The sequence below is a fragment of the Myotis daubentonii genome, chromosome 12 (genome assembly GCF_963259705.1).
Source record: "Myotis daubentonii chromosome 12, mMyoDau2.1, whole genome shotgun sequence".
Taxonomy (NCBI): Eukaryota; Metazoa; Chordata; class Mammalia; order Chiroptera; family Vespertilionidae; genus Myotis; species Myotis daubentonii.
Window position 1 is genome coordinate 22,178,993 of NC_081851.1, and position 25,939 is coordinate 22,204,931.

At 51.5% G+C, this 25,939-nt stretch overlaps 1 long non-coding RNA gene across 1 annotated transcript; it reads right to left on the reverse strand.

Moving 5' to 3' along the window:
• Positions 1 to 16,235: 16,235 nt before the first annotated feature.
• On the reverse strand, positions 16,236 to 21,226 carry LOC132213088 (uncharacterized). The gene is made up of 5 exons (XR_009447889.1): positions 21,104 to 21,226; positions 19,105 to 19,298; positions 17,619 to 17,807; positions 17,196 to 17,455; positions 16,236 to 16,439 (listed from the first exon to the last, which is right to left on the reverse strand). It is a non-coding gene; the product is annotated as an uncharacterized LOC132213088 (long non-coding RNA).
• Positions 21,227 to 25,939: the final 4,713 nt, after the last annotated feature.

Sequence of the window (25,939 nt, forward strand, 5' to 3'; positions counted from 1 at the left end):
CGTGGTGGGTGTGCTTTCTTCATCCCGCTCGCCCACTGGGGCCCGCGACACCCCGATGCGTAGACACGCGCGTTCTCCCCACAGGAGGGAGCCTCCCCCGGGCCGCTGCTGGCCGCGCCCCGGGCTGGCGTGGGGGGCGGGGGGGGGGCTATGAGGCTGCTGTTCTCAGGGGCGTGTTCGAGTGTGTTCCTTCCATGGCGGCATTTCCGCCGGCTCTCCCATCAGAGTGAGTGATGTCCTGCGGTCCCGGGGGCTGTGGGAGCGTGGGTTCCGGGACGAACGGGGGTCGTTTGCAGAAATCGGGGCGCGGGACGCTGGCCCTGAGTGTGCACCGCTACCCACGCCTGCTGAGCAGCTCCACTGCCGTGTGCCCCGTGGGCCGGGTGTTGCCATCCACGCCCTTTAGTCTCCGGCAGGCGTGGCGTGACTTTGCTAGTTAACGGATGCCGCTGCCTGTGTCAGGGAGGCGGCTGTATCCGGGACACTGAGGCACAAAGCGGTCACGGTGACATTTTCCTCCTCGTGCAACTCGGCCCTGCGTGGGGGCAAAGCTTGGGCTGGGCCCTCCCTGCCTCTGTGGTCCCGGGTTGTCGGGTGCAGCCCGCTTCCTTCTTCTCTTTAGCCCCGGCCCGTTGACCAAGCCGGTCCCCACGGGGTGGGTTTGGGGAGCGGTTCCCAGCAGCCCAGCCCTCCTGCAAAAGCACAGCAGGCCCAGCAGGAAGTTGTGAATACGGGGTGGGGAGCAGAGCTCGGTTCAGCGCCTGGGGTGGAGGTGAGGGAGGGGGGCTGTGCGGTGGGACTCAGGGCTTCAGCGATGATGCTGTAACGGGACGGCTTCCCTGGGAAGTGGATGGGGACACAGACCCCCTCAGGTAACGGGACCCTTCTCTGCAGTGACTTCGACGCGTTCCCTTTACCCACTGAGCTCGGCTTCATGGACGTGTTGGTGGAGTGTCCACTCACTGAACGGAGAGTTTTTGGCTCACGGCCCACATCGCTGCGCTGTCCGTGAAGGAGATGGGGATGTTCGTGTTCACGCCTGCGGGGCTGGCTGTTGGTTACTGTGCAGGGCACCTGGGCATCACTTTGTGAGCTGCCTGGGAGGGGAGCAAGGGGGGAGCAGGGCCGTGCCTCCGCAAAAAGCCCAGAATGTGGTCAGATGGTCTCCCCCAGTCTGGCTCCTTTTTCTCTGAAGCATCTCATCCTCTTGGAGGGTAAGCAAGGCAGGAGGACGGGCTCCACCTGCAGGCGGGCTGGGGAGCTCCGGGGCAGGACTGCCCAGAAACCTGAAGTTCCTGCTCTGGAAAATGGGGGCACTGAGTAGCAATCATTGTCCTCACTCAAAAGCCACTTACAGGTCTGGCCCGTGTGGTTCGGTGGTTAGAGCATCAGGCCCCGCACCAAAGGGTCTCCGGTTTGATTCCCAGTCAAGGGCACATACCAGGGTTGCAGGTTCACTCCCCGGCTATCAGGGCACATGTGGGAGGCAACCAATTGATGTGTCTCTGTCACATCAATGTCTCTCTCTCGCTCTCTCTGCCCCCCCCCCCTTCAACTCTAAAAATTAATGGAAAAATATCCTCTGGTGAGAATTAACAACAACAAAAAATATACGTATGGAGGAAATGACTGCAGTAATGCCCTATCATCGCTATAAAATAAAATTAGCTTGAGCAGACTCATTCACAAGCCTTTTGTGTGGTGACAAACTGACCAGTAAGTTAAAATGAACCAGAGCATCTTTCTACCCAAACAATACCCCAGCGACACCTTTGTCAACCCAAACTCCTGTGTGGGTCCGGGTTCCAGAAGCTCTTCAAGAGCTCCCTCCGCAGCTCCCCCTCCTCCCCTCGTCGCTTTCATTGCCCTAAGCATCCCAGCGGTTTCTAGTACTTGCCATCTGAGCCACAACAAAACATCCCCTGCAGACATAGCATCACTGGGAAATTGCTGGAAACCAAGCATTCCCCTTTATTCGTTTGTTTGCTCCATGACTGTCTCTTACTCACCAACTTGACACACCACGCCCACAACGCTCCTATGTGTCCCCAGTGCCTGGGCATGGCTCCGTGTCTGGAGTGGCCATGAGTAGTCACAGCCTCTCGCTCATGGGCACTAGCTTCTCACTTGCATCTAATTAGCTCTGCAGAGTCCTGTGCCTTTTTCCAACTGCAAGGAAGCTGGGAAGGCGAGCAGCTAGTGTCTTTGCCCCTAGAGTGGGGGTGGGGCTGTGCCCCTCAGGTAGGGGGTTTTCAAATAGAAGAGGCTGTTGATGCTGGGGGCAGACTGTCAATACAGAGATTTAGAATGCAGACACCACCCCCCCATTCCTGTCCCATTGGGATTAGCTCCACATGAAGGAATGTGCGAGCTGGGCAGCATGGTGACAGTGCCCTGGATCTGTCTGCGGCCATGCCACTCCAGAAGCACAAACCCAAAAGCTCCCTGCAGAGCCTCTCTACAGTGAAAGGGAGTCCTGGCTGTGTTTAAAGGTGTCACATGGCAGAGGTGTCTTCAATGTCCTCACAAAACACTCTTGTTTTGCTACAGACACCTAGCTGGCTTACAATGCCAACGCATATTACAATATTTCTGCCAAATTATCTATCTATCATCTATATCTATCTATATAGACTTTTAGATATATATGTGTGTGTGTGTGTATAATTTTCCAACTGATGGAAAGATAGAGACCTAGGCAATGATGTGAGCATAAATAAGATTCTATGGATTCCTGAGACTGAATTGCTCAGTATAGCTTGGAGACCAAATGCTGAAGTCCTCATCAAAGCTGCCTCTCTGACACACTCATGTGGTGCACAGAGAACATTCAGCCCCATGTGAGGACCAACAATAAACAGAACTGCCTCTTCTGCGCCCTCTTGTGGTGCATGCAGAATATGCAGCCTCTTGTGGAGACTAAAGACTGAATTCCTGATGGGAGCTGTCTCTTCCGCACCCTCTTGTGGTGCACCAAGAACATGCAGCTGCATATAGGGACCAAAGGCTGATTTCTGATCAAACCTGTCTCTTTTGTGCCCTCTTGTGGTGCAGGAAGAATATGTAGAGCATATTTGGGGACAAAGGCTCAATTTTGAAGTGTTTTTAAAGATTTACATTTTCTATTATAAAAATGAGCCTTAGCTGGTGTTGCTAAGTTGTTAGAGTATCAGCCCTCAGATGAATAGAGTGTTGGTTCCCCAGACTGAAGGGTCATAGGTTCAATTCCAGTCAAGGGCATATACCTTGGTTGCAGGCTCCATCCCTGTCCCCAGGTTGGGGCAAGTGCAGGAGGTAGCCAATCGATGTGTGTCTCTCACATTGATATTTGTCTTGCTTTCCCTCTCTCCCTCCCTTCCACTCTCTCTAAAAACCGATGGAGCCCAGTCGGCATGGCTCAGTGGTGATCATCAACCTATGAACCAGCAGGTCATGGTTTGATTCCCGGTCAGGGAACATGCCCAGGTTGTGGGTTCAATCCCCAGTGTAGGGCATGCAGCAGGCAGCCAATCAATGATTCTCTCAGCATTGATGTTTCTATCTTTCCCTCTCCTTACCTCTCTAAAATCAATAAAAACTTACTTAAAAAAATGAAAACTTGTCCTTGGGTGAGGATTACAAAAAAAAAAGCACTCTGATGCCCTGACCGGTTTGGCTCAATGGATGGAGCGTCGGCCTGCGGACTCAAGGGTCCCAGGTTTGATTCTGGTCAAGGGCATGTTCCTTGGTTGCAGGCACATACCCAGTGGGTCATGTGCAGGAGGCAGCTGATCGATGTTTCTCTCTCATGGATGTTTCTAACTCTCTATCCCTCTCCCTTCCTCTCTGTAAGAAGTCAATAAAATATATATTTTTTTAAAGGCACTCTGAGTATTTTAAAATGTTGAAAGACTTAAAATGTCACTGTATTAACAAGTTGGAAGATATTTAAAGATTTTCAAAAAAGAATAAGCAGTGGTCCACACAGCAACAATCATTGTTAACATCACAATGTGTTTCTTTCCAGTGTTTTCTCTGTCATTTTCATTTGTCTGATACAATCGGATCACTGTTTTTATGCAACTTTGTTAAAATTGCTATATGTAATACACTATTTTAAAATGTAGCCATGAAAAGAGTGATCCAAAGAGATGTAATAATTTCGTATTCTCCGTGGTAGAGTCCATTAAAGTTGTTTAAAGTTGTTGCCCTGGCTGGTTTGGCTCAGTGGTTACAGTACTTTTAAAACTAAGATTTAAAAGTAATTAGAAATTATTCCAAACACATCATTTTAGGTAAAATTCAATCCAATCCCCTCCAAGTCACTACTGGTAGGCAGTTAGCAGTATCTTAGGGGCAGCCCAGGGGTTTTCCACATAAGAAAGTCCCCTTTTCCTTCAATACTTAATATACATGAATTTATTTAAACTCTCCCTAATATATATATATCTCCTATATAATAAAGAGCTAATATGCAAATGGTCATCATACCCTCACCCCTCATGCCCTTGCACCAGAGCCAGGGGACCTGAGGCCGCGCCCCCTGCCCCGGGCCAGGGACCTGAGGGTGCACCGGGGGACCTGAGGCTGTGCCCCCCGTCCTGTGGGGCTTGATGGGAGTGGGGCCAGCTGAGTCTGGGTCTTGCATGATTTCGAGGCATGTGTGGGTGGGCGGGGACTTGACTCTGGGTCCTGTGGCACACCTCAGACTCTGACAGGAGGGAGATTTTTATATACATTTTACTAATTTTCTTTCATCTCTGACTCTTCTATTATAGAGAAAGGGAAAATAGCAATATTAAAATATTTCCTCTAATTAATTCCCTTTTAATGTGCACAATTTTGTGCACCAGGCCACTAATTTATATATATATATATATATATATATATATATATATATATATAAATTTTCTCAACCTGGACTCCTGGAGTAAAAACTCCTGATTATTACCAGGTGTTCAAGGTGAGACTGCATTTTATTCATTCTAAGGTCCCGGAAGAGAGGAGAGTTCGGAGCTAAGATGTAATAGAGAAAATAATGGCTGAAAAACCTCCAAATCTGGCAGAAGACATAACCTACAGATTTAAGAAGTTGAACAAACCTCAAACAAGATAAACCCAGGAAGTGCATACTAAGATACATCGCAAACTTTCCAAAACTGAACACTAACATTTCAAAAGTAGCGAGAGAGAAACACCAGCTCTATTAACCAACAGGGAAACAATTAAAATGACAGTGGATTGTCATCAGAAACCATAGAAGCCAGAAGAAAGTGGCATGACATTTGTCAAGTGACAAAAGACCTGCCAACCCAGAATTTTATGTCCAGTGAAAACATCCTTCAGGAGTGAAGGGGAAACAGAGACATTCTCAGGTAAAGGAAGAGTGAAAGAGTTCGCAACCACCAGGCCTATCTTTAAAGACAGGCCAAAGGAAATTCTCTAAACAGAGAGACTGGATTAAGAAAAGAATTCTCTGAACAACAGGAAGGAAGGAAGAACAATGGGAAGAGTAAAAATAAGGGGAGAACAACAGCTTTTCTCTTGAGGGTTCTAAATTATGCCTGATCGTTAAGGCAAAATTTATAACACTGTGCAATGTGGGCCTCAGTGTGTGTATGGAAGGAAAATAGTTGAGATGATTATATTATAAAGGAGAGAGGGTAACGACAATTAAATGGAGGTGAGGTTTCTATTCGCGACTCAAACTGGGGTGGTGACACTAGCAGACTGGGGAGTTATGTGTGTACAACAAACACCCTGGGCAACCAGTAGAACCCTGTACAGAGACCTGCCCCGCAGCACTGCAGATGACTCGGAGGGTCTGTGAGATTATGTTCAAGTAACACACCAAAGCTGGAAAAAGAAACAGATGATCGAAAAAGAGAGGAAATAAAGAGAACCCCCCCCCCCAACCTCCCCGAGCAGACTAATAATTTCAGATGCCTCTCCAGTGTCTGCTTTTTGATGCTTTTTGGTGCCTTCAGACAGTTGCTTTTTGTACATCCCCTGGAATTTACAGTTGTTCCAAGAGGAGCTTACTCAGCCAGCATTAGAAGAGAGCAGTGGCTCGTTAATCAGCTTTACAAAAATGCCTTTTATTTGGGATGAGGCTTAGATTTATTGAAGAAGCACTCAAGTCCTTAGCATTGGTATTTGTTCTATAACTTCTCAATTTGGAAAGGTGATGTACATTCGTTTCATAAATTCTATTATTTTTGTGTAAAATAACTTGTTATTCAGGATAAAATTCCAATCTTTGTTTTATGTTCTCATAAGAGAACAGGGAGAGGTATAGTGAAAAGTGTCAAACTAGATCCACGGGAAAGAGACAATTCATCTTTTCTCGGCCACTGACGACACCTGCTGGCTCGTGTATGGCAGTGGCTGGTGTTGTGCAGAGTGTGGAAGTGAGGGAGGGTCCCTGTAACACAAGTTCACTCGTTTCCTCCCAGTTCAGATGGAGGGTCAGCACTTTTCTTGAGCCACGAGTTAGATGTCTACCAGGATAAGCAAAGCAAACCCACACCCCTTCAGAGCTGATCTGCTTTCAGTGTCCCCACCAAACTGTGCATCAGCACCATGGACAGAGCCCACTCTTCCTCACCAGCCACATCCAATCCATCACCAAATCCTCTTGGTTTTACCTCTCTCATCGCTACCTCCACCACCCTAACCTAAGCCATCACCATCGTCTCTCACGCACCCACTATGTCCGATGTGTTTATGCTAACTCATTACATAACCCTCACACTGACCCTAACAGGTGTGAACAGATGAGGAGAGGGAGAGCAAGGTCTAGTTCTCTGGTCAGTGTTCCCCACTCAGCAGTTGGTGGAGCCAGGGTTGATCCTGGCAGGCTGCCTCCAGGTCTGTTTTCCTGAAGGTGACCCTTGCTGCCTGTTCACCACCTCACTGTGCCGTAGCCCCCAAATGGTCTACTCAGACATGTAAAAGCTTTTACATTTAAGAAATGAGAGCTGAATATTTAGTTCTCTGGATACAAGTTCATAAAATTAACTGCCATTTATTCCAGTACTAGTACCCTAAACAGACCTAACATGACATCTTTGTTGACTTGCAACAAAAGATACTTAATAGGAAGAAGGTTCCAGGCAATGCCGTGGTTGAGAGGGAAAGGGGCACTACAATTCCACACCAAGCCCCCTCCCCCGTAAAACGGGACCACAGGGGGCCTTCTATGCTTCCCTTGAGGTGGAGTCAGACACCAGAGCGGCCTTGGGACACAAGCAGCCACTTTACACTCTCCCTCAGGCAGGAGAGTGCTCCCTCCCACAATCCAATCCAAATGAAGGCAGTCCTGAACTGCAAACCCACACAATGCAAAGATGAAAATAGCTGCTTCCCGACTTCCTGAGTCCTCAGTGCTGGGTGAGCTCATCAGAGCGGAACTGTTGTCAGCATTTGGAGCCTGGGCTTTTCTGCTCCCACGGTCACACTCCGTGAGCCTGTGGGAGGCAGCACTGAGCGGTCAGACCTCATCACTGAGCAAACCCAGGCCTTCCCACTCCAGTGAGTTCCCACTGCGTGGAAACACCTGTGAACACAGATGTTCCTGAATATGAGTGACTGCAATGCTTCTTTATTTAATGTGATACATCTAAATTTTTACAGAAGGGAAAGTATTGATTTTTTCTATTAATACAACCAGGACGTTATTTTATAAAGGCATGCAGAAGTCCTTTTTTATTTTTTTTATTTATTTTTATTTTTTTTATTGCTTAAAGTATTACAAAGGGTATTACATATGTATCCATTTTATCCCCCCGCCCTAGACAGTCCCCTAGCCTCCCCTATCCCCCAGTGTCTTATGTCCATTGGTTATGCTTATATGCATGCATACAAGTCCTTTAGTTGATCTCTTACCCCCCTACCTCCTGCCCCCCAACCCTCCTGGGCCTTCCCGCTGCAGTTTGACAATCTGTTTGAGGCAGCTCTGCCTCTGTATCTATTATTGTTCAAAAGTTTATAATGGTCTCTATTGACCATGAATGAGTGAGATCATGTGGTATTTTTCCTTTATTGACTGGCTTATTTCACTTAGCATAATGCTCTCCAGTTCCATCCATGCCGTTGCAAATGGTAAGAGTTCCTTCCTTTTTACAGCAGCATAGTATTCCATCGTGTAGATGTACCACAGTTTTTTAATCCACTCATCTACTGATGGGCACTTAGGCTGTTTCCAGATCTTAGCTATGGTGAATTGTGCTGCTATGAACATAGGGGTGCATATATCCTTTCTGATTGCTGTTTCTGGTTTCTTGGGATATATTCCTAGAAGTGGGATCACAGGGTCAAATGGGAGTTCCATTTTCAGTTTTTTAAGGAAACTCCATACTGTCTTCCATAGTGGCTGCACCAGTCTGCATTCCCACCAGCAGCATGCAGAAGTCTTTAAGCAGGCAAGGCAGTTAGCGATTGTATGGCTTATGTTTACAGATGCACATGCAAATGCTTTTCCACCCATTAGCCTGGCATCCTCACAGCCCAGCTCTGAGGCACACAGATATGAAAACCAAAGCTCAGAAAGCTAACTGACCCCAGGCTTCAGAGTCCTGCCTCTAAAATAAGGACAGCACCGGACTTGAAAATGCTCCTCCACCTACCCTAAAGCCCACAAGCCTAGGACCCAGCCAAGAGGACACCAAGAATGAGGATACGGCTAACAGGTGGTGTGCACCAAGCGGGAAGCTAACAGTTCACAGGCATCGCCTCATGCGACCCTTAGGGCCACCCTCCCTCCAGATGGAGAACGTGAGGTTCTGAAAGGTGAGCACAGCCTGTCAATGGGAGAGTAACCACGTGGAGGCAGAGCCGAGGACCCCACAGCGGTCTCTTCCCATCACAGTGCTCGTCCCCTTGACCTCGGCCTGTCCATTCACCTAGGGTTTAGTTATTCCACAGACAGCTCATAGCATTTAGCTTAAGTCTGAGACATCCAAGTGAGAACTATAAATACAACTAAAAGTGGCTACAGCTGGGATTGCTTCATATATTACTAAAGGCCTGGTGCATGAATTCGTGCACGGGTGGGGTCCCTCAAGGTGGCCTGCAGAAGTTGGGTCCCAGCTCGTGCCCCCAGGTTCACAGCCCCAGCTCATGCCCTCAGCCTCGCAGCCCCGCAGCCCTGCCTGGCGCCCCACTGTGCCCTGGCACCGCCTCCTCCCCTGCTCCACTATCCCACCTGTGGGGTGATCAATCAGGGCCGGGCCCCCTGCCTGGCTCCCTCAGTGCCTGGGAGCCGGGCAGCAGCCTCGCTCGCCGCACCCTGCCACGCTCCTGCCGCTGGTCGCTTTCTGCAGGGCGATTGGCGGGGTGATCAGGCCCCTGCTCACACCTGCCTTGGCCTGATGCTGCCTGCTCACCTACTCCACAATCCTGCCAGAGTTCCGCTCCCATTGGAGCCCATCAGGGCCTGCAGCGCCTCCACTGCCACCTGCTGCCAGCGCCATGTCACCAATGCTTGCCATGTTCCGTGCCGCCCCCTGGTGGTCAGCACATGTCATAGTGAGCAGTCAATTCCTGGTCGAACAATTTGCATATTAGGCTTTTATTATATAGGATTACTAGTGCCCCAGTGCACGGATTTGTGCACATTGAAAGGAAATTAATTAGAAGGTGGCTGGTGGGGTGGGACTGGCAAGATGGATTGGACATGACCCGGCTGGCCGCACCTGGGGTGGCGCCGCAGCTCAAAGGGTGTTTGTGGAGTGAGCAGGGTCCCTCTGGCAGGTGGGGTCCCTTGCCCTGGCCTGCACGGATCGGTGTGAAACCGGCTCTCTGACATCTCCCGAGGGGACCCAGATTGCAAGAGGGCAGTTCTCAGGTGATGCACCTGGGAATCGGGCTCCCTCCTCTCTGTTTCTGGGTGCATCACCTGAGAGCCGCAGCCACCAAGTCACTGCAGCTCAGAGCTCCTGCATTGATCATCTGCCCCCTGGTGGTCAATGCAGGTCATAGCTACCGATCAAACAGTCTGACGGTCATACTGTTGCTTAGCCTTTTATATGTAAGATGTTATTTATATATGGTCGTATATAAATGAATTCATGTCCACAACATCTAAGCTATAAAGAGGGAAATCAGTCTCAGGGCAATCCAAGGTCTTTCTATTATGCAGGGAGAGAGTAAAGACACTGACCAAGTTCAGATTCAGTTAAGGCCCTTTTATAAGTCTTTGACTGTTAAATAAGCCTGTTTATGTACAGAAAGCCTGACACTTAGCTCCCCTTTCTCTTACCTCACCCCTCTCTGTTCTCCCTTCTTACCAGGGCACTCTTCTCTAAAAAAAAAAAATTGATGAATGACCTGGGGAGACTTCTAGGTGCTAAAGAACTTCCCTGTACACCAGGGTACAGCCCACCTACTCTGGCACTGTGGGCTCTTCAGGCTAAAGGCTCACTCCCAGCTCCTGCAAATCTCTGCCCATGCACAGAGAACTTCATTATCATTCAGGGAGTACCAGTAGGAAGGAGCTCTAGATATACAACAGCAGAAAAACCCATGAGACTCACTACAATAATCAACCTAGTCCCTCATTCTTAAATAAAAATGGAAAACCCAAGCATCAATGGACATAATAAAGAAAACCAGCAACATGGAAGGTAAAATTTAAGACTAATCAATATTAAATAAATAAATAACTTGGGCCTAGAGGAAACAAAGACAAATCAGAGAACAGAAGAAAACTTAAAACAAAACAACACACACACACACACACAACTCCCAATCATGAGAGTAGTAAGGAGATAATCTGAAAACAGGAACGTGATGCTATGAAAAAAGAATAATTGCTGCCTCCCACAACCACATCAAAATTACAACTAAAATACAGAACAACAATCATCCAGAACTGCGGGAAAGCTGGCCGAGTGGAAGTACTACGACTAGAGAGGTAAAGAAGAAACCACACGGAGGCTGATAGGAGGTGTGGAGGCGTGGGACAGGCTGGTCCAGCACCCAGGTTTGTCACTTTTTTAAAAAATATATATTTTATTGATTTTTTTTTACAGAGAGGAAGGGAGAGGGATAGAGAGTTAGAAACATCGATCAGCTGCCTCCTGCACGCTCCCCACTGGGTATGTGCCTGCAACCAAGGTACATGCCCTTGGCCGGAATTGAACCTGGGACCCTTGAGTCCACAGGCTGACGCTTTATCCACTGAGCCAAACCAGTTAAGGCAGGTGAAATTAATTTTAATGTATTTTATTTAAACCAATATAGCTAAAATATTTCAACATATAATCAGTATTTAAAAATTATTTTACATTCTTTTTTAATATAAAGTCTTTGAAACATAGTTTGTATTTTTAGGCCTATAATATCTTTTTCTTTTTTTTTCTTTATGCCTATAACATCTTAATTTGGGATGGCCACACTTGAAGTGTTCAGTAGCCACATGTGGCTAGTTGCTATGGTCCTGGACAGCACAGTTCTAAGGGAACACATCCCCTGTGGGCCCTGCAGCTCCTAACATCATAGTCCCTCCTCTTTGGATTACATATTGCCTTTTCCAAATTCATTCAGACTTCAGAGTGTAAATAAGGTGCTGTAAGTGTTCAAAGGAATGTACTTTATCATAAACTATTATCTCTAAACTAGAGACCCGATGCACAAAATTCCTGCCAGGGGGTGGGGCCTTGCAGTCCCGGCATCATCTGGAAAGTCGTGGGGAAGGACATCCCACTGTCTGGTCTAATTAGCATATTGCTTTTATTATTACAGATGCTTACCGTTAACTGTTCCCCAAACTCAATTCCTCCTTCAATAGCTAGCCTGGATTTCCCACCCAGAGGGGACTGAAGTGGCAGGCAATGTTGCTGGTAGTTGTGGGCTGGAATCTTGACTGCCATTTACCACCTGCGGGGCGTGGGGCCCATTTCATGGCCTATGACTCAGTTCCTTCATCTGTAAAGTGGGGATGTTTACAGCACTTACTTTATTGATCCGTATGAGTATTAAATGAGCTAATTAACATGTGTAAAGCATCTGTAACAGTGCCAGGTACATAGTAAATGTTCAATACATGTTACCTATCGTTCCAATCAACTTGCCGCAGGCCCTGAGGTGAGTCCCATGAAAACACTAGACATTTGAAGCGATGAAATTACTGCGCGGGTTGAGCACTACGTCTCAGTCCATCTCGGACGGACGAGCGAACCAAAGTAAAAAAATGCTCCACTCACCTTTCCCTTCAAGACTCCAGGCCGGTTTTCTGGTCCAGGCTGAGGCTGAGGTAACTGAGGGAAACCAACTTTACTGACTGGGTGAGAGGGTGGCCCACTGGCGGCCGAGGGATGGACTCCTTGACTTTCGCGTTTTGCCACTTTTTTAATCGGGAGGGAGATCGCCTCTACGCATCTGGAGGAGCAAGGAGTCCCAGCCCCATACCAGACGCCCCAGTTCAGGGTCCCAGAGCTGGGGAAAGAAGTCCGTATAGGCAGTAAGAACTACAGACTGTAAAAACAAGTATGGATTGGGGCTGAGTGACACACAGGCTGCTGGAGACCCAACTGCTCCTCTTAAAAGGCCGGCACCGGGAACTGAATTTACATGCTTCTGCTTGCTCTGAGCTCCAGTGCTGGGTGAGGCTCTGGGGCACCCAGACACATACAGGGGGAAACTAGACTGTCTGGCATTGGGGCAGGACCTCAGGGCAGTTTTCTTCCAGACGGAGGTGCTCACAATGGTCATTGTTCCCGTGCTGGGATCTCCCCGGTGCAGGGCTGACTGGCAGCCATTTCTGTTTGCTCCACCCTGGAGATTCCCTGAGACCCCACCCCACCCAATTTACAACCCCACCCTGAGTGCAGCGGCTTTTGCATATGAATGGCCTGTCCTTTCTCCTCAAACCTGTCAAACAAGCTGCAGCTGGGTCAGGGAGCCCCAAAGCTATCAATAAAAGGCCCAAGGCTGGCACCAGCACCAGCCTGCCTTGCTTCACAGCTGGGCCTTGCATGGACACTTCCAAACCTGATACAAAGAGGAGGAATCTTCAGATCTCTCTGTAGCTCCTACTGGGTGGCACCAGGCAGTGGCTGATTTTGCACCTTCTTGGAGATTCAAGAGCAAGTGTACCCAGTGGTAGGTGTGTGACCATACCATATTACAACTCTTCACATCCATAAGTGACACACTCAAGGGGCAGACTCAGTGAGCACCAAAGCCCCACTGAAGCAAGTCCTGCCCCATAAAGGTGTCTCCTGCACAGCAGCTCTCCCAATGTAGTTGTAGCTGTTCCCCACAGCCAATTGGTCTGGAGTTCAATTCCTCCCAGTGACACCAACAGCAATCAAGGCTCAACTACAACAAAACTGCACACAGCCCACAAAGGGGTGCACCAAGAGTATCCATATCAGGTGGTTGAGGAGGCTGAGCCACTGGGCCCTATAGGACACCTACTACACAAGGCCATTCTATCAACTCAAGGAGACTTAGCAGTTACCCAATACACAGAAACAAACACAGGGAAGCAGCCAAAATGTGGAGACAAAGAAACATGTCACAAATGAAAGAAATGGAAGAAAGCAAACTACTGGATATAGAGTTCAAAACCACAATTATAAAGTTACTCAAGAAACTTTTAGAAACCTTCAAGGAACTTAGTGAGACCTTCAAGGATCTTAGTGGAATGCCAAAAAATGGAAAAGGACCAGTTAGAAATGAAGCAAACACTGACTGAAATAAAGAATAATATATAGGGATTCAAAAGTAGACTAGAGAATCCCGAGAATCAAGTAAATGATTTGAAATATGAGGAAGCAAAAAACACCCAATCAGAAGAACAAAAAGAAAAAAGAATCTAAAAATATGAAGATAGTGTAAGGAGCCTCTGGGACAACTTCAAGTGTACCAACATTCAAATTATCAGGGTGCCAGAAGAAGAGAGAGAGCAAGATATTGAAAACCTATTTGAAGAAATAATGACAGAAAACTTCCCCTACCTGGTGAAAGAAATAGACTTACAAGTCTAGGAAGTGCAGAGAACCCCAAACAAGAGGAATCCAAACAGGACCACACCAGGACACATCATAATTAAAATGCCAAGGGCAAAAGACAAAGAGAGAATCCTAAAAGCAGCAAGAGAAAAACAGTTAGTTACCTATAAGGGAGTACCCACACCCAGACAGGCTCACTCACCTTCTTCTGCAGCCTCTTATCTGATCCTCGGACATAGTGCATCAGAGTGGAAAACGTGGAGGGCTGCTTCTGTCAGGGTGGAGGACAGGGTCATGGAGGTCATGCTCACCTCACCCAATTCCCCCGACCACCTCTGACCTCACACCCTGTCCATCTGACCCAAGTCAGCTGGTATCAGTACCACCCCGACTCCAGCATGCTCTGCTTCTAGATGCCTCCCAGCTACAATGCACCCTCGGTGTGTGTGACCTTGAGCCTGGGCCTGGCCTCCTGACCGGTTCCCTCCTCTGGAAAGTGGGAGACCTCCACTGAGCTCACAGGTTCTCCTGAGGACTCAGTGTCATTCCTGTCATCAATGTTCTCACCCTCAGCCCTCCAGGTGTCACAGGGCAGGGAGCTCTGCACTGTCCTGTTCTGTCCTGAACTCATAACCACCCTATGAGGCCTGCAGCACGAGATGGACACCCCTCCATGTCAATCACGAGGAGACTGACTGGCAGCGAGTGCTCTTGGGGCGCAGTGGGAAGTGTCAGGGAGACCACCCCTCTGTCTCTGGTCCAGCCAGTGGGACCTGAGGCCAAGCAGCCCTTTTGTTTCCCTGGCCTGGGGCAATCCCCATCCCTGGGACAGGCAGGAGGCACTCCCCTTGGAGGTGTGGAGAAGACACAAGTGGCAGCAGGGCCCTGGCATCCTGAGGACAGGCTGGGCTGGTTGAGGGAAGAACTGCCCCCCCCCCCTCAACCCTCCCATTCACCCTACAGCCTGGAAGAAGCAAAGTGTAATAGGGAGGGGCCAGCACGGAAGCCAGAGACCCGCTCAAAGTGCCAGCTCTGCACCCCGTCCTGGAACAGCCCGGCCACCACCCTGTGTGCCATGACCGGGGCCTCCTGCCCCTGAAACTGTCCCCCACCCCCACCTGCCCATGGACCAAACAGATCCCTCTTCCTGGTAATTGGGACCGAGAGGTTGAGCATTTTCAGAGAATCTTCAAGTGACAAACTACCACAGCCGCTTCCTGTGCAGTCCCCCCTTCCCTTGTGCCCTCCTCTCTGCAGACCTCCAGGCTCCCTCTACCTTGATGAGCTGTTCCCTGCTCAGTGAGTTGTCTCCCTCACACAGTTTTTAGAATGTAACTGCCCACCTCCTGAGGGGAGGGAAAGAGGAAAGACATGTTTAGGAAAGACGGGGGAGACGGGGGAGATGGGTTAAGGGCAAATTCCTTTTGACAATGTCATGTTTCAAACTGCCCTGGTGAGGGCATCACTGGGTTCCTCTGAGCAGGAAGGTCTCCCTGGGACTGGGGCAGGGCTCTCATGCTGGTCACATGGGACCCCTCTCCATATCTATGGAGCAGCTCTGTTTTGACCAGTTTGGGTTTCAACTGGGTATAGGATTCTGGTGCTGAAAACACTTGAAAATCTCCCATTTGGCTCAGTGCCGTCTCTGACATTGGAGGAAACTGACTCCTGAAGCGGAGCCAGTGGCCTGAGGTCCCAGGAGCCTTAGAGGCCCCGCCCACCAGCCCAGTCCCTAGCCCAGGGTTGGCTGCCTCCCAGGAGGTGAGGGGACAGTGGGAGACATTTGGGTGACACCTCCCCATGCCTCCTCTGATGGGAGAGGCCTCCGCACCTGGAAACTTTCCCCCACGTCTTCTTCAGCCGATGGACAGCCACGCTCTGCAGAGCGGCCAGGATGGCGTGCAGGGTGGAGAAGTTCCTTAGGCTTCTGCACTCCTGGGGAAGGGGAGACATGGGCTGTGAGGTGGGAGCTACAGCTGTAACTCCAGTCCCCCTTGATGGACACCACTCCTGGTGGGACAGATGCTCAGGGTGGGTATGTTTAGCACCCAAAGACCAACTCTCAGAGCGAGGAGGATCCCAGCTCAACCCAAGGAAGGAGCCAGGTAGGAAGTGAGCCTCCCAACACCGGCACCTGGGCATCAAGGTGCACGAATCCCTGGCAGAGAGGACATGGAGGCTGTGCTGGGGCCCCGACCTCAGGCCTTAGTCCTCAGAGTTGACCAGGCAGCAGAGGCATTTTTCCAGGCTCCGCATCGGGACGCTGCTGGGCCTCCCCCAACAGACCTTGGCCACCTTCATCCAGAGCGCCACCACGTTGGCCCTGTCCCGGGCCATCATGCTTGGGTCCCCAAGGCAGGTGGTGATCACACAGGTGGCCACACGATTGAACTGCCTGACGGTGGCACTGACAGTGGAGGCCACGTGCTCCTTGCCGGGCTTGGCCCACTGGGACCAGACGGAGCCCAGGCACTGGTGGGGCAGCACCTTCATGAACTGCTCCTGGGGAGAACGGGGAGTGTCACCAGCCCTGCCACACCCCAGCTCAGGGTCCCCAGTCCCCTGAAGGAGTCACTGGACAAGACCAAAGCTCAGGAAGCTGAGGATGTGCCTGAGCCTCGGAGTCCATGGGAGTCACTCTGTCCCCCGAGGGCACCCAGCACTGGATGACCCAGGGCCCAAGACTGGAGGGGAAGGGACAGGAGCGTCTGCCTCCAGCCCAGCCTCACTAATTCCAAGCTCCAGGAAGTGGCTCAAGGCTGCTCACCCCAAGGGGGCATCTTCCAGCATCTGACACCCCTCTGGTCCAAATCCCCATTCAGTGCACATTCCCCTGTGGCAGCTACCACCACAGCTGTTTGTCTCCCTTGTAGTTAAACACACATCAGGGGCCTAATAAGTCCTGAGGCCGCTGAGCCTCGTGGAATCATGGATGGACAACCCATGGATCTGGCTGCACGCAGTGAGCGCCCCTCCCCACAAACTGGGCTGGGCCCCACCCAGCTTTCTGTCTCGTCTCCCTCATTGAATCTGCACAGCCACTCTGTGCAGCAGGGCCTGGGGTGCCCACCTCCACTGTCCACAGGTGGACAGCAAAGGCTGGGGGTTGAGAACGTTGCCCAGGACCCATGGGTGGTAAAGTGTTGGAGCTGAGATTTGCATCAAGATCATAGGAGTTGGGATCAGGGAAAAGCAGGTTGGGGCGGCCAAGGGCAGAGGGAAGGCCTGTCCCACCCACCCTGAGAGCCCCAGACTCACCGCATCCATTGCTGTCAGTTGCTCGGCCACCAGCCTTGAAGGGAAGGTCAGGATGTTAAGCTTCTCCTCCCTTATAAGGTGCTTAGGGGTCCCAGCCCAGGGGTAGTCAGTTGTTGGGGGTGGAGCTGGCTCTGCTGTTGGGATTCGGATCAGAGCTGGTGGTCCAGATGGCTCCAGCACCCCCACAGCTGGACCAGGCTCTAGCCCAGGAGCAGGCCCTTCCTCCGGCTCTGGAGTGGGCTTGAGCTCTGGAGGTGGTTCTGGAGCACGTTAAAGAGGCGGGTTCTCACACATGCCTCACTTTCCCATGCATTTCCACAGACAGGAAAGATGTGACTGCCTTTTAGGGAATTGTGGCCCCTGAAACACCCCTGCCCCCTGCCCCACTCCCCCAATCATCTTCCCCAACTGCAGTCCCCTCACCTTCCCACTGTGCCTCAGTGGGCTCTAGATGCGCCAGCTCCACCCAAAGACTTCTGACGAGGCCACCGGGTGTGGGGCAGGGCGGCTGTGCAGCACCAAGGCCTGCTTCAGGAGGAACCAGGGAGAAAGGAGGGGATGCCCAAATATTGTACCCGGTCCAGCCAGGTTCCCATCACAGAAGCGGTGGCCCTGGGGAGAGGCAAGTGTGCAGCAGAGTCAGAGTCCTGGTCTTTCCTTCCACTCTGCCCTCCCATGGCACCTTGTTTGGGACTGAGCCTCTGTGCAGGCCCCTCCCCTTCCAGGGCGCAGCCCCAAGCCAACCCCGTGGGGCTGTCCTGGTGGTACAGGTGTGGGATCCAGCAGGTTCAACACGGAGTCTGTGTGAGACTCTTCTTCCCACGGGCAGGTCTCCTGAAGGTCCCGTGCACTGTCCACCCCCACCCTCCAGGCCCTGGGCATCTGGGCTGAGGACTGAGACAGACTTGTGGGCACCCTGCTCACCACTGAGCCCGCTTGTGGGGGTCAAGGGAGATGAATGTGGAGAGGGGCAGGCAGAGCGGGGTGGGTCTGTGGTGGGGATGAGACTCTGAGGCACAACTCAGCCCAGCCTCCCCTCTGGGTCCCCATGGCCAGGGACCCCACCCACTGTCCTCTTTGACTCATGTCTCCTTGCAGAGGAGCCACCGGAGCTCAGCCCTCCCTTGGGAATCAGAAGATGTGTAAGATCAGGGTTCTGCCAGGCCCTGCCCTACCTAAGCCCCCACTCTGCCAACACAGGAGACCCTCCTTCTGCACCCACAGACCACTCACTTTGCTAATTGTTCCTGCGGTGTGTCGTCCCGGTCATCATGAGGAGGTGTCCCTCCAGATGTGGAAAACACCTTGATGGCATCTGATTTGATGGACGGTGGACAGGACCTGCGAATGATGGACAATGTGACTGTCTGACTCGATGACTATAACTGAGGCCCAGGGATTGTGTCTGCTTCATATCTTGAGTCAGGCTAAGTGTCTCCACAAGTGCCTGCCTGTAGTAGGAGCTGAATGCACATTGTCAAGTGCATCTGAGTGGGCCTGGGGCCCTGCTCTCCCCTGCCATCCCCCATGTGGCTCCACCAAGGACCAGGACACGGTCAGCGAGGTGACATCTCTCACTGCTTGACAGGTTGTTCCCCATGTGCTTTTCCACACTCAGATGCCACAGGCCGCTGATGGGAGAGTCAGGGGGCTTTCCATGGGACAGAGACATAATTGGCACGAACAACCTCAGCTGGCCCGGCAGCCGTTTCTGCAGAGCCGGCGGCAGGTAGGCCCTGCCATGGCTGGTCCCCACAGCCGTACCTAACAGAGCCCTATGAGGTGGATCATGTACCACCCACTTTTCAGAGGAGCATTCTGAGGCTCAGACCAATGTGATGACATTGTGAAGACCCACAGCTAGCAGTGGGCAGAGGCCCCACCGTGCTGAAGAGGGGCCCGTGCTCACCTAGTTAACAGCTCGTCCAGGAACCACTGGGCTCTGGAGAAGGCTGGGTGGGTGGGCATCAGGGTGCAGATGTGGGGGATGTTTCCAGCCGGGAAAGCTGGTACCAGGGACACAGCCACCTTCTCCAACATGCCTTTCTGCAGGGCTCGCATCCTGCGGGCCTCACACAGTCTCAGAGTGAACTCAGCTGCACACTGAGGGGGCAAGGAGGGACATCCAGTCAGCGGCATCACCGTGATTCCCAGGAGGATGGAGGTGTGGAGCTCACACAGGAGTCCCAGCCCCTCAGGGACAGGAGGGCCCAGGCTGAATGAGGTTCTAGGTTTTCAAAGTTCCACTTTAGTTCGGTGGATCGGGGATGTTCACACAATTGTGACCTTCTAGGCATGTTTCTTGTTTGCTTGTTTGTTTGTTTTAGCTGAGGAACAACAAACCTCCTGTATTAATAGTTTGTATGAGGGGCATTATCCCTGTGAGTCCTCAGGAAACATCCCCATTACAGAGATGAGAACACAGAGGCTTTAGGATGTCACATGTCCTCTCAAGGTCATGAGGGCAGAACTGTGAACTGTCCTGCATGCCATTCCCCTCTCAGCTACCTGAGACTCATCTGCTCCCAACATGAATGGAAAGGGGGTGGGAACCCTGCCCATCCCTGTGTGGGGACAGTGCACACGGTAGACATGGCCTATGAAAACCACTGACCTTTAAAAAGACACTTTTCTTTCATCCTTTTACATTAAAGGGCATTTTAAGACCCTCATTATGGAGATCCCAGTGGCAAATGACTGCAGACTCCAGACTGGAGAAAGGTGATCATCAGGCATGAATCTGAGCAGAGGACTTGGGGAGGAGCAAATCCATGTGGTGGGTATAAAGTGACAGGTGACTCAGTGTCCCTGTGAGGCAACTGCCAATGAAGGAACACTGTGCTTGCCTTGGACAGCTTGACATCAGACAGGTGAAAATTTCAATGAGTGAGATTTCCCGGGCCAGGCTGGGAGCAAGGCAGCAGCCATCATCAGAAACTGCTGTTGGCAACATCCCTGCCACAGCCCTTTGGGTTTGGAATCTGCCTGCAGCTGTTACATTTTACATGTGCACGTCCTCCCACCAGCAGTGGACGTCCATCTCCAGAGGGGGGGGGGTGGTACATGTCGTGATCTGAATGTGTCCCTCCAATTCCATGACTTTGGGACCTCTAGAACTTCATTATGTGTCTGCATTTGATTTTTAGTTTTTTAGCAAGTAATTAAGGTGAAGTGAATTCAGTGGTGTGGGTCTCAATCTAATCTGACCAGTGTCCTTAGAGGAGGAGGGGAGGACACGTGGCAGTGCAGAGGGGAGTCCATGTGACACACAGAGAGAAGACAGCCATCTACAAGCTGAGGAGCGACCCCCTCAGGAATACCAGCCCCGCTGACAGCACCATCTCGCACTTCTAGCCTCCAGAACTGTGAGAAAATGAATGTCTGCTGTTAACACCACCCAGTGTGGCCCTATGTTATGGCAGCGCAAGCAAGCAACCTAACACAGTCCATTCCGACACACATCAGTGTTCCGGGCAGCACTGCTGACATGGCAGCTGAACTGCATTAGGCCCATGTCCATCAGCACTGAAAGGCCGCATCGCTGGGCGAAGGACCCCCGCTATTGGACCAGGTCTGCAAGGACAGTGGAGCTGAGTGCTCCACAGGATCCTGGCAAGGGTAGTTTAAACAACACAAACAGATAGGCAAACGTGCTTCTGGTCTACTGTGAAGTGAAACAATATTATTTCACTCTGACATTTCCACAAATATGTGAGGAGTGTCTTTCTACTCTCCCATGTAACTTGAGAGAGGAGGGGAGGCCCGGATTCCTCTGTCATGGGGCTGAGGGACACTCTAGGGAGAGCTGTGGGAGGGCCTCTGGGGGTCCCCAGATTTGAATCTGGGTTCTGGGCTCTGCCAGGACATCAGGATTTGTGGGTATAGAGACCCTTAAGGCCAGTTCTCACCTGAGTCCGGCCCTGGATGGTGTCTGTGGCCTGATGCACCTTCCCCGGGTTGAGGGAGGTTGAGTAGTTGAACCCATAGACGAGCTCTTCAGTGATGTCCCTGTTGGAGCTCTACAAAGACAGAGCCCGGTACCAGGCCAGTAGGCGTCAGGAACCTTCCACCCCAATCTGTAGCTCTATCCCATGGCAGCCCTGGCAAACTGAGACAGTCTGTTAGGACACAGTGAGGATGTTCCCAGCAGCCCCGCTGAATTAGCAAGAACTGATTCATGTCAAGGCATAACAGTGAAATCCTGAATCACTGAGGAAAACTCTGTCCTTGTTGGGATGATGTGGAGATGGGTAAGGCCACAGCTCCTAACCTGGCTGCACTGCAATGGTTTGCTGTGTTCTGTGGGATGTCAGATTGTTGAGAAATATATCCAATACTTTAATCCAATCCAATACTTTAATCCATGCCCATTTTTAAAAAAATACACAGCACTATTAAGTGGGATGATGTGTAAGGATTAGAGAAAGTTTACAAGGGCAGTTGAGCTGGGATTGGTCCACAGGATACTTGGGGCAGGGAGTTAAACATTTGACATGAGAAAAACGCAAAGACAGAAAAAAAATTTTCTCTATGACTCCAATGAACACATGAAGACTGCTTTTCCACCTGCCAGGGACCAGGTCGGGAGGATGAGAGCATCAGATTTCTTTGGGAGTGGGTCTGTGAAAACTCTGAAGCCGCAGATTTGAGTCTGAGTTCTGTTCCCACCCCAGTCACCTCAGGGTCATGTGTGTGGGCCACCTCTCACCTCAGATTGGCACTGGACGGATTTCCTGGCCTGGTCCACTTGTCCTCTGTACCCGTTGCTGACATCAGTGAACCTGTCAACCTGCTCTTCTACGACATCCTGGTTGGAGCTCTGCAAAGACAGAGCCCGGTCCCCAGCCAGGAGGCGTCAAGGGCCTGGGCATTACCGGTGGGGAAGATGCCCACCACCCATTCTGTTCCCCAGATCAGGCAGAGAGGGGCATCTGCAAAGACCTCCAGGCAGGGAGGGAATAAGATGATCCCGTGAGGATCCCCCGTTAACAAGTGGGTAGTAGAGTCCATCCCCAACACTCAGCTGTGAGCCATGTCCTGGGCGATGAACATGACAGACCCTCCAGGCTTCTGACATCTACGAACCTGCTCCTGCCCAGGATGTGTGTCCCTCATCCCACGCTGTCCCTCACCACCCCCAACAAACACATACCTGGGATGAGGAGTAAGAAGTGTGGGCCTCCCCAGCTGGGGCCACGTTAAGGTCTGACTTGGGAAGGTCTTCCCTGGGATGCCCACAGTAACCCGACACATCCTCCTGCCAGGGGCCGAGGGATGTCGGTGGCGGCACTTGCACCAATTCCTACAGCAAACAAAACATCTCTCTGGGCGTTCTTCTGCCCAGAGCCTCGGAAGGATGGGAAGCAACAAAGAGCCATCCTGGTCTCCTGAGCCTCTCCACTCAAGTGAGCTGGAGAGGAGGTTGTCTCTAGAATGTGGGTACCTGGTTACCACGGTTCCAATTTCTGTTGGGGATCTGTCCCCAGGGAAGTGAGGTCACCCCTTCAAGGTTCCATGACCTGTGCCCCTTCCTCCAACCAGAGCCACCCAAAGGCCCCTCTGGGCTGCTGACCTCTCGCCCTCTTCACCCATGTCGTCTCCATACCTGTCTACAAGCATCCAACACAGCCCTCCCGCCTCCTCCCCCCCACCCCACCCCCAGCTCCCTGGGAAGGTACCAGGCCCCCTGCTTGGGAGAGAAAACTGAGTTCACACCTCCTCTTTCTTACTAGTTTGTGCCCTGGGGGAAGCCTCTGTGCCTCTCAGGGCTTCCCCCAGGCTCCCAAGCTGCCCAGTGAGGATGATGCTAGACACTATTTCCCTAGGAAGTCATCACATGTGGATGAGTTAAGGCCCCTAACACGGTGGGATCATGTCCCATGAATCTGATGAACAAACATAGAGGTGGAAGAGTGACAAGAATGAGAGGGACACAGCATGGAACACTAGAAAAACCAGGCCGGGGTCCAGTGTGTGATCTCAGGGAAGTCACTGCTCATTTGGCCTCATTTTCAAGTCTGCACCTTTAAGGGTTTCAAATGACAGGAAATTCAGATATTGTCGCTCACTGTCCTAAAACCTCACCGTGGTCTCTTGTTAAGTTTAGAATCAGACCATGTGCCTCATGTGGGTCCATGTGGTGGAAGCCTTCACAGTGGCTTCGAGTGAGTCCAGCCTCCTGGTGGGAACATCCTTGTGTGTCCGCTGAGTGCTCAGGAACTGGCTTCTGAACAACATAGAGGACAGCCCAGCTGCTGGGGTGTCAGGTCCCGTCATTCTCTCGTACTCTCATTCTTGAGGTCCCTTCCTTCCTCTTGATTTCACTTTCTCTCTGTATCTGTGTCTCTGTCTGTCTGTCTGTCATATCTCTGGAACAAGGAGAACAGGCGTTCACGTTTTGAGCTGCCCTATGTAGAAGCCCCACAGGAGAGAACCGAGGGAGTTCCCAGGCCAACAGGCAGGAAATCGGGCTCTCAGTCCAAACTGCACCCTAAGGAACAACAGGCAAGTGACCTTGGGAGGAAATCTGTCCCCAGTCGAGCCTCAGGTGAAACACATCTCCTGCTTCACTGACACCTTGAGGCGGAGTCACCCAGACAAACCATGTCCCGATGCCTGCTCCACAGACCTTGTGTGGTGTTAGTATTTGTACTCTAGGGGTGCAAAGATTGACAGCAGTGTTGTTTGTGCCTCAGTTTCCCCATCGGACACTCAGCAATAGTAAAAAGCCTATCCTCTCGGAGGCTATGGAGAGTGTTAAAAAATTAATGTTTCAAAAATGGAGGGAACACTTGGCATATCACAAGGGGGGTGTCTACATGTTCTAAATCCATTTAAACACCTCCTTCCAGTGTCTAAGCACCTGAGGGTGCGGACTAGCGCCTGGCCAATGGTAGGAAGCCCTCCATAACAGGATGAATGTAGAATGAGTGCCTCTATGGAAGGCCTTGCCCATGTCCCCTCCTGCCCTGGCCTCACATCGCCCTTGTGAAGAGCTGGGTCAGACCATAGATCAGTGGGGTCTGTTCATGGTTTGAGGCCCAATCTTCTCAGGGTCCTGGGGCTTCTGGAGGAAGATGGAACCTCCTGGGTGGGGGTGGGGGTGGCCTTCAGGCTCAGCCAAGCCTTCTCCAGGGAAAGGCAGGAGCACTGAGTTGAGGATAGAACCTGCCCCTGCCCTGGGCCTGGAAGCCAAGAAGGGGAGCAGACACTGCCCAGGAGGCTCAGGTGGAGCAGGCAGAGGCCAGGGGGACACTCTCAGCTTCCATGTCACTGGCTGCTCCTGTTGCATGGAAGGGCCTGGGCTGAGATATTTGAATGGCTCCTTTTGATGCTAGAAATTCAACTTTTGTATAAAATTGGACATGTGCCCAGTATTGAAACCAGCTGAGTGAAAGCTGCAGGGCTGTCTGTGCGGCCAGGATGAGGACCTCACCTCCCAGGAGCACCTGGAGGTGTGTTCCCGGCTCCCAGACCTGGATGGGTATGTGGTGCTGGGAACCTGCAGCCCTGAAGGGGAACCTCAGTCTCCAAGGAAGGAGCCCACAGGGGCAGTGGGCAGGGGGCTGCCAGCCCTCCCCCTCCCCCACCTAACACCACCTGCTCCCACAGTATTAGCCTCAGAAGGAGGGGGATTCTGACACAAGCACATGCATCTTGAGGGCACTGTGCTTGGGAAATGATCCCATCCCAGGAGGCCAAATATGGACGATCCCACTTTCATGACATTCTTGTTTCCTCATATTCACGGACAAGGAAAGTGGAAGGGTGGCTGCCAGAGGATGGGAGGAAGCAGGGTGAGGAGATACTGATTCCATTTTGCAATAAGAAAAGAGTTATGGAGGTGGGTGGGGGTGGTTGAACAGCAGTGTGAATATACATCATACTAGTGAACTGTAGATGTAAAAATGACTAAGATGGTCAGTTTTGTGTGACTTTTATTTCACCTCAATTATTTTTACTGAAACTGATGGCCTGGGGCTGCCCAGAAGTTGCAGTCACACTGACACCCATCTGGAAGGACATGTCCTCAACATTCCTGGGGGCTGGAGTTTGGCAGCAAGTTCTCACCCATTGCCCTGCAAGGGCAGGGGAACTTCCCTGCGGCGGCCCCAGGGCCCTGGGCTGGGCTGCATGAGCCTGGGCCTGCACCTGTGCACAGGGCAGAGGGTGGAAGTCCATGAAGGGCCTGGTCAGGGACGGCTAGTTTGGGTGCTAGAGTGGGAGCTGGAGGAAACGCAAACCCGGCACCCACAGCTGCAGGACTCCTGCCCCCAAGAATCACAGATGCAGCCCCAGCTCTCAGGGGAACACGCCTCCTCCCTGGTGGTTCCATGGACGGTGACGCTGGGCTTCCAGCCAAGGCCTTTGGGGAAAAGCCCAGTTAATGCTTCCTGTCCTGGGACCCTGCTCCACTTGCTGACCGTCAGGGCCTTGGGTCAGGGAATGGTCAGGCTGTGGGACAGAGACACACCCAGTCAGATCACTCAATGACAATTCAGCGGCCACTTCTCTCAAGTTTCTAAGTCCACAGGCTCCTCGTGCCCACACCCTCCTCACACACACACTGTCACTCAACCCCAAATGGTGGCTCCTAGTAGGACACCCTGACCCCATCCAGCCCCATCCAGGAACACATCTGAAGACAGCAGGAGAGCACATGTCCACCGTGGGGCAAGGACACATTGACGGGTTCCTCACACAGACTGCAGCGCCCATTCAGCTGGAGTTGCTGGCCCTTTGCT